Genomic DNA, 12750 nt, shown 5'->3' with positions numbered 1-12750 from the left:
CCAGGACTCTGTTTCTCCCTTCGTTCATTTGATGAGGTCACTGTTTCCTCAATTTTTTCTATACTTACAGATGTTCATCTGGTCTGGGCATTGAAGAGTTAGGTATTTATTGTAGTCTTTACAGTCTGGGCTTGTTTGTACCCATCCTTCTTGGGAAGGCTTTCTATGTGTATATATATATAATTTTTTAAAATTTATTTATTATTATTTTTTTGAGACAGAATTTCACTGTTGTTGCCCAGGCTGGAGTGAAATGGTGCAATCTTGGCTCACTGCAGCCTGCACCTCCTGGGTTCAGGCAATTCTCCTGCCTCAGCCTCCTGAGTAGCTGGGATTACAGGCATGTGCCACTAGGCCTGGCTAATTTTGTATTTTTAGTAGAGACGGGATTTCTCCCTGTTGGTCAGGCTGGTCTCGAACTCCAGACCTCAGGGGATCTGCCCTCAGTCTCCCAAAGTGCTGGGATTACAGGTGTGAGCCACTGTGCCCGGTCTGGCCTTCCAGATATTTTTAAGGACTTGGTTATTGTGATCTAACCTGTATATATTTTAGGGGACACTCCACATCCAGTACACCATGATTCTTGGAGACTTGTAGAGGTACCACCTTGATGGTCTTGGACAAAATCTGTAAGAATCCTCTGGATTATTGGGCAGAGACTCTTGTCCTCTTCTCTTACTTTCTCTCAAACAAATGGAGTCTCTCTCTGTTCTGAGCCACCTGAAGCTGGGTGTGGAGTGACACAAGGACTCCTATGTCCACCACCACTATGACTGCACTGGATCAGCCCTGGAGCTAGCATAGTATTGGGTCTTGACCAAGGCCTGGTGTAACCACTCCCTGGCTACCACCTATGTTTGCTCAAGCCTGGAGCTCTAGAGTCAGCAGTTGACAAAACCAGGCAGGCGTGTGTTTTTTCTTTCAGGGCAATGAGGTCCATGAGGTTCCAGGCAGGTGCAGAGGTGTCATCCAGGAGCCAGGAACTAGATTTAAAAGTCTTAGAGGTCTACCTGATATTCTGTTGTACTGTGACTGAGCTGGCCCTCAAACCACTAGACACAGTTTTCCCCACTCTTCCTTCGCCTTTCCAAAGACAAAGGATCCTCACCTCATGGCCAGTGACATCACAGGCCCATGGGGAGTACTGCCAGACTACCGCTAATATTCCCTTAAGGCCCACGTACTCTTCAGTCAGCTTGAGGTGAATGCTGCCTGGCCTGGGATTCACCCTTTAGGTCAGTGAGCCCTCCTCTGTCCCAGAACAAGTCCAGAAATGCAGTCCAAGAGTCAAATCATGGAACTGGGGACTCAGGAGGCCACTTGGTGCTCTACCTCTTGTGGTCATGCTGGTACCTGAGGTGCAAAATAAAGTCCCTTTTACTTTTCCCTCTGCTTTTCTCAAGTAGGGGTTCTGTCCCATAGCCACCACAGCTGATAATGTGCTAGTCTCACCTGAAACCAGCAATTCTCAGAGGCTCACCCAGGGCCCTCGATGTAGTACATGGGTATCACTTCTGGTTATTCATGGCCCAAGGTCTCTTCAGTTAGCAGGTGATGAATGCTACCGGGGCTGGGTCCTTCCCTTCAAGGTAGCAGGTTCCTTCTGGCCCAGGGTGTGTCTAGTATTGTCATTCAGGGGCTAGGGCCTGCAAATGGGGCCTCAGTACTCTGGCCAGTGCCCTATCCTGCTGTGGCTGAGCTGGTATCCAAGATGCAAGACAAAGTCCTCCTCACTCTTCCCTCCCCTCTCCTCAGGTGGAAAGAAGGGGTCTCTTTTGGAGCTGTGATCTGTGCAGCCTGTGGTTAGGAGAGGGGTGATGCAAACACTCTCTTAGCCACTCTGGCTTGTATCTCAGTAGGTCACCTGCCCCCTAGTTCACTGTCTCTCGCCTCCATTCAGTACTAGGACTCATGTAGGGGTTGCAGTTCTTGCAGGCTACACTGTCTTTCGAGTTTATTTAGAGCCTCAGAGCACTGTAGCCCTCAGTGGCAAGGCTTGTAGAACTCAAGTTTGAACTACTGTGATAGGCATTTTGTCTCTGGCTAGGGCTGGTTTAAATGCCCTCCATGGGTCAGTGTCAGCTGAATTTGGTCCAGCTTTTCTTTCTGCTGCAACAGGACAGCACTGTGTTCAATGTTCCACGATCACTGGGCTCTCCCTCCCCCAGCACACTGAAAAGATCTCTGCACCCTGTCGCCACTGCTGGGGGTAAGTGGTGGGAAAGGAATGGCTTTGGTGATTCAACACTGTGTTTTCTACACTTCAACACCTCTTTCAATGATAGGAAGCTAAAACCAGATACTATGAGTACTCACCTGATTTTTGGTTCTTATGAAGGTGCTTTGTGTGTGTGTGTGTGTGTGTGTGTAAATAGTTGTTAAATTGGTGTCCTTTTGCAGGGGATGGTTGGTGGAGCCTTCTCTCCTGCCATCTTGCTCCACCTGGCTCCATAATTGTATTTATTTAAATAAACATTAAACAAACTTCCCCAAGTGCTGACATTCATATCACTAAACAAATATTTTAAATCCCAACTTCACTGTGGTCTATTGAAGACTCTGATCCCTTAGACAACATTAAAAAACATTTTTTTCTTAATTTTTTTTTTGTAGAGATAGGGCCTTGCTATGTTTCCCAGGCTGGTCTTGAACATCTGGCCCCAAGCAATTGCCTGCCTCAGCCTCCCCAAAATACTGGGATTACAGGTACAAGCCACCATGCCTGGCCAACAAGCATATTTTTAAGAATATACTTTCATCTATAGGTCAGGTAAAGCTTTATTAAGTGGTAAACATTTTTAACAGTGGAGAAATACAAGTTTTAAAAGCAAAAATATTCAGAAGGTCTGCTGTTCAAATAATATTTTTTTCAAAACCTGGTGGAAGAGTATGATAAAATTCATTGAAATGAAAATCCAGTTGCATTCTTATCAACATAAATAACTAGATACAGTGTCCCTTGATACCTGATGTTGGACAATGCATATTTTTCCATTCAAGCATATATTCTACATGGTCATATGTAATACCCCCGCATGTCCCTTCTGTGGAAGGCTGTTTGCTAGCAGCCTATTTTTCTCTTTATTATTGTGGTACAGGGCTCCTTATTTCCCATCACCAGACTGTGTACGTCTTGGCCAAGAGGTCTCTGATTCAAGTTTACTTTATTATTATTTTTTTTACAATTTTTATTGTATTTTTTTATTTCCATAGGTTTTTGGGAACAGGTGGTGTTTGGTTACATTCATAAGTTCTGTAGTGGTGATTTGTGAGATTTTGATGCACCCATCACCCGAGCAGTATAGACTGTACCCAATTTATATTCTTTTATTGCCCACCCACCTTTGACTCTTTCCCCTGAGTCCCCAAAGTCCATTACATCATTCTTATGCCTTTGCATTCTCATAGCTTAGCTCCCACTTATAAATGACAACATACAATGTCTAGTTTTCCATTCCTGAGTTACTTCACTTAGAATAATGGTCTCCAATTCTATTTAGGTTGCTGCGAATGCCATTATTTCATTCCTTTTTTTTTTTTAATCACCGAATAGTATTCCATGATATATATACGCAGCAATTTCTTTATCTACTCCTTGTTTGATGGGCATTTGGGCTGGTTCCATATTTTTGCAATTGCAAATTGTGCTGCTATAAACATGTGTGTGCAAGTATCTTTTTTTGTGTAATGACTTCCTTTCTTTTGATAGATCCCCAGTAGCGGGATTGCTGGATCAAATGGTAGTTCTACTTTTAGTTCTTTAAGAAATCTCCACACTGTTTTCCATAGTGGCTGTAGTAGTTTACATTCCCACCAGCAGTGTAAAAGTGTTCCCTTTTCACCGCATCCCTGCCAACATCTATTATTTTTTGATTATGGCCATTCTTGCAGGAGTAAGGTGGTATAGCATTGTGGTTTGGATTTGCATTTCCCTGATCATTAGTGATGTTGAGCATTTTTTTCATATGTTTTTTGGCCATTTGTATACCTTTTGAGAAATGTCTATTTATATCAATTTTTTGATAAGAGTTGTTTGTTTCCTTCTTGCTAATTTGTTTGAGTTCCTTGTAGATTCTGGATATTAGTCCTTTGTTGAATGTATAGATTGTGAAGATTTTCTCCCCCTCGATGGGTTGTCTGTTTACTTTGCTGATTGTTTCTTTTGCTGTGCAAAAGCTTTTTAGTTTAATTAAGTCCTACCTATTTATCATTGTTTTTGTTGCATTTGCTTTTGGGTTCTTGGTCATGAAGTCTTTGCATAAGCCAGTGCTTAGAAGGGTTTGTCCAATGTTATCTTCTACAGTTTTTATGGTTTCAGGTCTTAGATTTAAGTCGTTAATCCATTTTGAGTTGATTTTTGTATAAAGTGAGAGATGAGGATCCAGTTTTATTCTTCTACATGTGGCTTGTCAATTATCCCAGCACCATTTGTTGAATAGAGTGTCCTTTCCCCACTTTATGTTTTTGTTTGCTTTGTGGAAAATCAGTTTTTGTAAGTATTTGGGTTTATTACTGGGTTCTCTATTCTGTTCCATTGGTCTATGTGCCTATTTTTATACCAGTACCAAGCTGTTTTGGTGACTATGGCTTTTTATTATAGTTTGAAATCAGGTAGTGTCATGCCTCCAGATTTATTCTTTTTGCTTAGTCTTGCTTTGGCTATGCAGGCTCTTTTTTTGTTTCCATATGAATTTTAGAATAGTTTTTTCTAATTCTGTGAAGAATGATGGTGGCATTTTGATGGGGATTGCACTGAATTTTTAGATTGCTTTTGTCAGTATGGTCAGTATGGTCATTTTCACAATATTGATTCTGCCCATTCATGAGCATGGAATGTGTTTCCATTTGTTTGTGTTGTCTGTTATTTCTTTCAGCAGTGTTTTGTAGTTTTCCTTGTAAAGGTCTTTTGACTCCTTTGTTAGGTATATTCCTAAGTATTTTATTTTTTCACAGCTATTGTAAAAGGGGTTGAGTTCTTGATTTCATTCTCAGGTCAGTTGCCATTGGTGTATAGCAGAGCTACTGATGTGTGTACAGTAATTTTGTATCCTGAAACTTTGCTGAAATCATTTATCAGTTCTAGGAGCTTTTTGGAGGAGTCTTTAGGGTTTTCTGGGTATAAAAACATATCATCAGCAAAGAGCAACAGTTTGACTTCCTTTTTACAAATTTGGATGCCCTTTATTTCTTTCTCTTGTCTGATTGCTCTGGCTAGGACTTCCAGAACTATGTTGAATAGAAGTGGTGAGAGTGATCATCCTCCTCTTGTTTCACTTCTCAGAGGGAATGCTTTCAACTTTTCCTCATTCAGTGTGATGTTGCTTCTGGGTTTGTCATAGATGACTTTTATTACATTAAGGTATTTCCCTTCTATGCCGATTGTGCTAAGCATTTTAATTTTAAAGCGATGCTGGATTTTGTCAAATGCATTTTCTGCATCTATTGAGATGATCATGTGAGTTTAAAAAATTCTGTTCATGTGGTGTATCACATTTATTTACTTGTGTATGTGAAACCATCCCTGCATCCCTGGTATGAAACCCATTTGATCATGGTGGATTATCTTTTTGATATGCTGTTGGATTCAGTTAGCTATTATTTTCTTAAGGATTTTTGCATCTATATTCATCAGCAACATTGGTCTGTGGTTTTCTTTTTTTGTTATGTCTTTTCCTGGTTTTGGTGTTAGAGGGATGGTGGCTTCATAGAATAATTTAGGGAGGATTCTTTCTCTGTCTTGTGGAATAGTGTCAATAGGATCAGTACCAATTCTTCTTTGAATGTCTGGTAGAATTCAGCTGTGAATCCATCTGGTCCTGGACTTTTTTTGTTGGCGATTTTTTTATTATCATTTCAATCTCACTGCTTGCTATTGGTCTGCTCAGGGTTTCTAATTATTTCTGGTTTAGGCTAGGAGGATTGTATATTTCCAGAAATTTATCCATCTCCTCTAGGTTTTATAGTTTATGTGCATAAAGTTGTTCATAGTAGTCTTGCATGGTGTTTTGTATTTCTGTGGTGTCAGTTGTAGTATCTCCCATTTTGCTTCTAATTGAGCTTATTTGGTTCTTCTCTCTTCTTTTCTTGGTTAATCTTGCTAATGGTCTATTATTATTTTTCTTTTCAAAGAACCAGCTTTTTTTTTTCACTTATCCTTTGCATTTTTGCATTTTTTTTGTTTCAATTTCATTTAGTTCTTCTCTGATATAGGCTATTCCTTTTCTTCTGCTGGGTTTGGATTTGGTTGGTTCTTGTTTCTCCAGTTCCTTGAGGTGTGACCTTAGGTTGTCTATTTGTGCTCTTTCAGACTTTTTGATGCAGGCCTTTAAGGTTATGAACTTTCCTCTTAGCACCACTTTTGCTGTATTTTGTAGATTTTGATAGATTGTGTCACTATTATTCAGTTCAAAAAAATTTTTAGTTTCCATATTGATTTCATTGTTGACCCAATGATCACTCAGGGGCAGATTATTTAATTTTCATGTATTTTAACGGTTTTGAGGGTTCCTTTTGGAGTTAATTTCCAATTTTATTCCACTGTGGTCAGAGAGGGTACATGATATAATTTAAGTTTTCCTAAATTCATTGAGACTTGTTTTGTGGCCCATTACATGGTCTATTTTGGAGAATATTCCATGCAGTGATGAATAGAGTATATTTTGTGTTTTTTGGTAGAATGTTCAGTACATATCTGTTAATAAATGTTAAGTCCATTTATTCTAGGGTGTAGTTTAAATCTATTGTTTCGTTGGTGACTTTCTGTCTTGATGATCTGTCTAGTGCTGTCAGTGGAGTATTGAAGTCTCCCACTATTACTGTGTTGTTGTCTCTCTCATTTCTTAGGTATAGTAGTAATTATTTTATAAATTTGGGAGGTCCAGTGTTAGGTGCATGTATATGTAGGACTGTGATAGTTTCCTGTTGGACAAGGCCTTTTATCATTATATAATGCCCCTCTTTGTCTTTTTTAATTGCTGTTGCTTTAAAGTTTGTTTTGTGTGATATGAGAATAGCTACTCCTGGTGGCTTTTGGTGTCCATTTGTGTGGAATGTCTTTTTCTACCCCTTTACCTTAAGTTTATGTGATTTCTTATGTGTTAGGTGAGTCTCTTGAAGGCAGCAGATACTTGGTTTGTGGATTCTTATCCATTCTGCCATCCTGTATCTTTTAAGTGGAGCATTTAAGCCATTTACATTCAGTGTTAGTATTGAGATGTGAGGTACTATTCTATTCATCATGTTATTTGTTGCCTGAATACCTGTTTTTTTTTTCAAAGTTTACTGTGTTGTTATTTTATAGGTCCTGTGAGATTTATGCCTTAAGGAGGTTCTGTTTTGATGTGTATTTTGAGTATCTGTTTCAAGATTTAGTGCTCGTTTTACCAGTTCTTGTAGTGCTGTCTTTGTAGTGGTGTATTCTCTTACCATTTGTTTGTCTAAAACAGACTGTATCTTTCCTTCATTTATGAAGTTCAGTTTTATTGGATGCAAAATTCTTGGCTGAGAATTGTTTTGTCTAAGGAGGCTGAAGATAGGACCCCAATCCCTTCTAGCTTGTAGGGTTTCTGCTGAGAAATCTGCTGTTAATCTTATGGGTTTTCCTTTATAGGTTACCTTGTACTTTTGCCTCACAGCTCTTAATACTCTTTCTTCCATTTTGACTTTAGATAATCTGATGACTATGTGCCTGGGTGATGATCTTTTTGTGATGAATTTCCCAGGGGTTATTTGAGCTTCTTGTATTTGGATGTCTAGATCTCTAGCAAGGCTGTGGAAGTTTTCCTCTATTATTCCCCCAAAATATGTTTCCCCAACTTTTAGATTTCTCTTCTTTCTCAGGAATGCCAATTATTCTTAGATTTGGTCATTTAACATATCCCAAACTTCTTGGAGGCAATGTTCATTGTTTTTTAAATTCCTTTTTCTTTGTCTTTGTTTGAGCTCTGAAGTTCTTTCTTCTGCTTGTTTGATTCTATTGCTGAGACTTTCCAGTGCATTTTGCATTTCTATAAGTGTGCCCTTGCTTTCCAGAAATTGTGATTGTTTTTATTTATGCTACCTATTTCACTTAAGATTTCTCCCCTCATATCTTGTATCAGTTTTTTGATTTCATTAAATTGGACTTCACCTTTCTCTGGTGCTTCCTTGATTAGCTTAATAATCAACCTTTTGAATTCTTTTTCTGGCAAATCAGGGATTTCTTCTTGGTTTGGATCCATTGCTGGTGAGCTAGTGTGATTTTTTGAGTGTGATAAAGGAACTTGCTTTGTCATATTACCAGAATTGTTTTTCTGGTTCCTTCTCATTTGGGTGGCCTATGTTAGAGGGAAGATCTGGAGCTCAAGGCTGTTGTTCAGATTCTTTTGTCCCATAGGGTGCTCCCTTGGTGTTGTATTCTCCCCCTTTTCCTAGGGATGTGGCTTCTTAAGCACTGAACCCTAGCTATTGTTATTTCTTTTCTGGATCTAGCCACCCAATGTGGGTACCATGTTCTGGGCTGGTACTGGGGATTGTCTGTCACAGCACAGAGTCCTGTGATGTGAACCATGTTCCAGTCTCTCAGCCATGGATAGACACACCTGTTCTGGTGGAGGTGGCAGAGGAGTGAAATGGACTCTGTGAGGGTCCTTAGTTGTACTATTATTGCTTATTGCACTAGTTTTGTGCTGGTTGGCCTCCTGCCAGGAGGTAGCACTTTCAGGAGAGCATCAGCTGTGGTAGTATAGGGAGGACCAGGAAGTGGGTGGGGCTCTAGAAATCCCAAGAGAGTATGACCTTTGTCTACCCAGGGTGGGTAGAGAAAGACCATCAGGTGGGGGCAGGGTTAGGCATGCCTGAGTTCAGATTCTCCTTGGGTGGGGCTTGTTGTGGCTGCTGTAGGGGATGGGATATGGTTCCCAGGTCGATGGAGTTATGTTCCCAGGAGGATTATGGCTGCCTCTGCTGTGTAATGCAGGTCACCAGGGAAGTGGAAGAAAGCTGGCAGTTACTAACCTCACTCAGCTTTTATGCAACTCAAAGAGCCAGTCTCACTCCCACTGTGTCCCACCTCAACAGCACTGAGTTTGTTTCCAGGCTCTGAGTGAGCAGGGCTGAGAACTTGCCCCAGGCTACCAGCCTCTGGGCTGATAAATCAGGCAGGGCTTTCAGGTTTTGTGCCTCCTCGCCTGCCTGTCTGCACTCTGGATTCACCCATCTCCCCCACGTTCTGTCTAAGAAACTTTTCATTTGGTTAGAATTGTTACAAAGTTCAGCTGGAGGTTTCCTTCTCCTTGTATTTTTCCAGTTTCTCTGGCAGCCCTCCCCAAGGACTCCTGTGAAACAAAGTCAGACATGGCTTCTCTGGGGACCTAGAGAGCCCACAGGACTCTTCTCCCTGCTTCCTCTACTCCTGTATTTCACTCAGCTCTCTAAATTATCTCAGCTCCAGGTAAGGTCAAATCCTTCTCCTGTGATCTGGACCTTAAGGTTCCTCAGTGAGGGTGTGTGATCAGGGGAGGACGATCCCTCTTTCCTGCTTTCACACTTTGGGCACTCACATTATTTCGGCTGTCTCTCAGGTCCTGCAGGAGCAAACTGTTCCCTTCAAGGGATCTGCGGATTCTCCCAGCTTTCCTGCAGCAGCTCTTGAAGCAAAAGTTCGTGATGTGAGTTTCCACATGCTGCTCTGTCCATCTGAATGGGAGCTGCGGTTTAGTCCTGCCTCCTATCTGCCATTTTTTTCTCCCCCTCTCTGATTCAAGTTAACTTTCTGAGCAACACCAGTATCCCAGATTCCTGTGAAGCAACACCAGTATCCCAGATTCCTGTGAAGTGGATCTTGAATTCATAGTAGCTTTTGTTTTGATGTAAAAGTGCACTGGCTAAACAATCTCATGTTCCATATATTCTTCTGTCATTTTTTACAATGACAACATCTGTTCCCATGTGTCATATGTCCTGCTGCATGACTGGCATAACCTTCAGAAGGATGTGGCTGGTCCCACTGTCTCTGCAGCACTGCAGGCAGCACAACACTGAGGTGACCATCACACAGTGACCACTGACTCTGCTGTCCTTTATCTTTTATCTGTCTCTATAGATTTGCCTTTTCCAGAATGTCATGTAGTTGGAACCATACAGTATGCAGCCTTCTCAAATTGGCTCCTTTCATTTAGCAATATGCTTTTAAGGGTTTCTTTCACTTTTGTTGGCATTTGGTGGCAGAAGCAGGCCAAGGATATACCTGATGAGAGACTCAGGGCTTTCCCTCTCTTGAAATTTCCTCCAGGCATTGTTTTTGGAAGACATTTGAATAGTTTTCATGAAGAACCCAAACAACATGGAAAAATAAGCAGACAATTGTGTCAGCCGGCTGGATGTGACTGGCTATATTCTGAATAACAGCTCTGGTAGATTGTTAAGGTAATTGTCCCTAGTGAATCATGCCTCCCAGTATCTGTGTATTTTTATGGTTCCTTTCCACACTGACACTTGGCCAAGTGACTTGCTTTGACCATTGGAATGTTAGTACATGTGATACAAACAGAAGCTTAAAAAGCCATTGTGCATAGGAGTTGTCCTCTTTTGCTCCTGGGAATTCTTGGGACACATATGAAAAAAGACCAGGCTGGCCACCTTGAGGATGAGAAACCACTCTAAGAGAGAGGCTCAGCTAACAGAGAGCACCAAGTGCCACACATATGAATGAGGCCATCTTAGACCACCCAGCCCCAGCTGAGGTATTGGATAAATATAGTCATATGGTTGACCCAGGAGAGTCCAGCAGAAGAAGCACTAAGCTGAGTCCAGACCAAATTCTTTATCCCTAATGTTTGTAAGAATTATAAAATGATTATTTTATACCACTAAGTTTTGAGGTGATTTATTACACAACAATAAATAATCAATACAATAATGATATTAATTTGAGTTACCTGTTATGGGCCATCAGCTAAAACTGGCCTGCCTGTGCATGTGTTGACAGGATCTAAGTATAGAGAAATTAAACACACTGAGGGGACAAAAATTTATATTCTTTTGAACTTAAGAAATATTCTTAAAGACATTTCCCTTTTTTGAACTCTAAAAACATCTTCCTGTTAACTTCTTTTGCAGCTTATTAGTCACTTAAGTCTGTTTGTCTTCCCCACCTTGAAGTAATTTTCCTGTTGAAAACCCTCTTCCTTGGAAGCTGGTGATAGTGCTAACTTTCCTTAGTGTTAAAATGGTTTGCCCAGAGGTGACAGGAGCATCATGTGCATACTCACCTATATGGTACAGACTTTGTGTCTATGACAAGGTTATTTGTTTGTGCCAACCTTGTTTTTTTAATCTATACCCTTTGCATACTGTCATTTAAAGTCTGATTATAATTATTTGTAGATATTGTCTATGTGTTTCCAACTAAGGGCAGAAGTGCTACAAAGTGACAAAAAGAGCACACCTTGGGGTCAGACTTCATGGGTTTTTATTGAAGTTCTCCTACTTACTGTGTGGCCTTGAAAAAATTACTTAACTTTATTGTTCTTTAGTTTCCCACTCTGTAAAATGAGCATATAACCAGCCTTATAAGGTTTAGAAGTTTAAAATGATGTAATTGACACAAAGCACTTATAATGGTGCCTAGCACATGTTCTCCATCAGTATTTGCTGTTATTATATAAAGGGACAAGGTCTCAGAGCCTGAAGGCAGCTTGAAGCCAGGCCTCTCAGAGAAAACTTTTAGAAATTAAGCTGACTTTAATAAGACTCTAACGTGGACAAAATCTTCTGTTAAGGGTACAAAAACATACCTTTCTAAGGGAACGTGGCCACCTGACATTCTGCTCCTATGCCAAGGCCCTTCTTCTATTATTCAGTAATTCCTTATTATAAATTGTTTGTTGTGTGCCTGCTATGAAGAATATGGAAAATCACTGTACATCATTATTTTTCTTAAGGAGCTTCCAGGAAAAATTAAATAACTAACAAAGACAGAAGTACAGGATATGTTACAGGTCAATCTATGCTAAGTGCTAAGTGACAGTAAGTGTTGTAGAAGTTCAGAGAAGGGAGAGATCCTTGAGGCTAAAGGAGGAAAGGTAGGCTTCCTAGAAGAACTAAACCTTGAGCTGGGCCTTAAGGATTTATTAGGTAGAAAGGAGAAGGAAGTCATCACAGGCACGGGGTACATCTTAAGCAAAGACAGAGAGGCTGATGTGGTTAAGTGAATTCAGATAACTGAAGAGATCAGTAAGGCTATCTTAATGATCCTCTTAATGATCAACTTGCAGTATTTGAGTTTTCTCCATAATTAAACTCCCCTTTGTTTTTTTCTTCTCCTTCCCTTACTCCAGCACAACTGGTTCTCCACAGATCCTCTGTCTTACAAGACAGCATTGTGGAAATTTATTTGGCCTGGCAGGTAGAAAGGTTGTTCAGCTCAAGTCCAAGCTCCCAAAGGGATATTACAAAGTTCCTATCTGGCTGTCAATATCCTGTGCCTATTGAAGCATGCATTTGTAGTTCATTGTATAAAAAAATGAAGAAAAAGAAAGAGCATAGCTTCTGTAAGAGGTTTGGAACTTTGGTGAAGAAAGGCATGGCTCCTGTAAGAAGTTTGTGGCAGAAATCAGGTTCTAAAGCTGATTAAATCTCTAGGATTTGTAAGAGACAATTTTGAGCAATGAAAGGCAAATTAATTTTTACACAGCCATGTGCTACAAAGAGCAGGGAAATTAGGCAGGAGAAGAAAGTGGTGTAGAAAAAAATATCCCAACAGGAAAGCAA

At 40.4% G+C, this 12750-nt stretch overlaps 1 pseudogene; it reads right to left on the bottom strand.

Annotated features, from left to right (window-relative positions):
* Window positions 1-2837: 2837 nt before the first annotated feature.
* On the bottom strand, window positions 2838-10029 carry LOC129025314 (SPRY domain-containing protein 7-like; annotated as a pseudogene).
* Window positions 10030-12750: the final 2721 nt, after the last annotated feature.

The sequence above is a fragment of the Pongo pygmaeus genome, chromosome X, assembly GCF_028885625.2.
Source record: "Pongo pygmaeus isolate AG05252 chromosome X, NHGRI_mPonPyg2-v2.0_pri, whole genome shotgun sequence".
Classification (NCBI taxonomy): Eukaryota; Metazoa; Chordata; class Mammalia; order Primates; family Hominidae; genus Pongo; species Pongo pygmaeus.
The sequence above is the reverse complement of the archived record's forward strand: the minus strand, read 5'-3'. Positions and strand labels throughout refer to the sequence as shown.